The sequence below is a fragment of the Alligator sinensis genome, unplaced genomic scaffold, assembly GCF_000455745.1.
Source record: "Alligator sinensis unplaced genomic scaffold, ASM45574v1 scaffold1664_1, whole genome shotgun sequence".
In the NCBI taxonomy this organism is placed as follows: Eukaryota; Metazoa; Chordata; order Crocodylia; family Alligatoridae; genus Alligator; species Alligator sinensis.
In genome coordinates, this window is record NW_005843801.1 from 11387 (window position 1) to 13391 (window position 2005).

Below are 2005 nucleotides of genomic sequence, written 5' to 3' on the forward strand. Positions count from 1 at the left end.
ATCTAGCTGGGGTCATCTAGACCCAGCACTCTTTCCTGCCTATGCAGGGGGTTGGACTCCATGATCTATTGAGGTCCCTTTCGACCCTAACATCTATGAATCTATGAATCTATTAATCTGTTGTAAGAGAGTATACCTTGATTCTGCCCCTCTCCAGCTTCGGCTCCAGAATCTAAGGGGTTTTCCTTCTGCTTCCAAGGACTCCTTCTGCCACAGGCTCCAGTGTTGTCCTCCTTCCGAAACACCTATATGGAGCCAAAGCTCTCCTTCTGGACGTCATGCTGCTAGAGAGGCATGAACAGTTACTGCTTCTTTAAGGGCTTGTAAGGCATATTAGTGCTTAGGACTCCATTCCCATTTAGTTCTCTTCTTACATAGGTTATACAAAGGACGAGCTAATACGCTAAGCTCAGGAACATGCATACTCCAAAAATGGAGCGCTCCCAATTGGGCTTGCAGTTCTTTCACGTTAGTGGGAGTCGGGGTCTCCACTATATTTTGCAGCTCCTCGGTTGGTATTGTGGGCCCCCCATTCTGGCATTCTGTTCCTAGAAATTCACACTGGGGCTCGACCTTTGGGATTTTTTGTCCAGACAGCGTGAATCCAAAGGTAAGCACTTTCTCTTTTAATGATTCAAAGGCCTTGATGGCAGCTTCTCTGTCTTGACTGCCTACCATGACATCATCTATATACTACCACGTATGTACGTCGGGGTGCTTTTCTTGAACTTCATGAACTATTGTAGCTAAAACCCCATTTGCCAGGGTGGGGTTGTGTATCCACCCCTGGGGCAACACGGTGTAGGAATACTGCTGCCCTATCCACGTAAAATATATACTGGCCAGTGGCTCTCCTGGATGGGAATAGCAAAAAACATGTCTTTGATATCAACAGATCCCATCCACACAGGTCCATAAAATTGGATGCTTTCTGTCAAGGCTGGTAGTGATGTGACAGCAGCTGTTAAGGGGTCAGTATTAGCATTCAAAGCTTGAAAGTTAATAGTCAACCGTCACACTCCATTCGGCTTGCGCACTGGCCACAATGGATTGTTATATGGGGAGTGGGTTCAGATAAGATCCCATATTCTAACTGCTGACTTATGATACACTGGATAGGATGGGTGGCCTCGGGGGGAGTTCGATACTGGGGTCTATGTACTCCTTTCGTGGGAGGCAGGGTTAGTGGGATCATGCTACATTGAGTTACAGCTGTTATAGACATTTCTTCTGGTTCTCGGTGAGGCACTGCACACCCAAACTGACAATTCTCTTGTTCAAGGGCAAACCGCTGTCCTCGTAATACATTCAGTCCCAGTAAATGTGGTCCCCCTTTAAGTATTACTGCGGCTGCTGTTAGCTTAGAGACATTAGGTAATGCAAAGGTTGCTTGGACTAGATGTCCTGGTCGTGGTGCCTCCAAATCCAATTACTTGATAAGGGGTTCCTTTCTCCCCCTTCCAATCTACGGAATCTAAAATACAAATCTGGGCACCTGTGTCTAATAGCATATCAATTGACTTTTTACTTTTACCTAATTGAATCTGTACAGGTATACAAATTAAGGGGCCAATATTAACTTTAGATACCGGTCCCCAGCTTGCTACTGCCTGCATTGTGGCCCCTTTTTTGGGGGGTTGGGCCGGCCGGACTCCCTACGCCACATGATCAGGCAGGGTAAAGGCTGGCGGCCCCGCATGTGCCTGGGAAAGTGTTGACAGTTTTGCCCTCAGGACAGAAACTCTCTCCGGTGACACTGTTGGTGGTGCAGAAGGCTCTGCTTTTGGTCTTGCCCTTTTGGTACAGTGTTTAGCCTCAGCCCTTGCAAGGCATTGATGGGCAGTCTATTGATTTGCTCTTCATTTAAACAGGCAGCTAACAACTCTTTCCACACTTTTGCTTGCGGAGTCTTGGGCTGGCCTTTCCCAGCTTTTCTCCAAAATTCAGGGGGTCAGGGGGTTTATCTTTCACCGAGGCCACTGCCATGGCCTTGGCAGTTTTCATC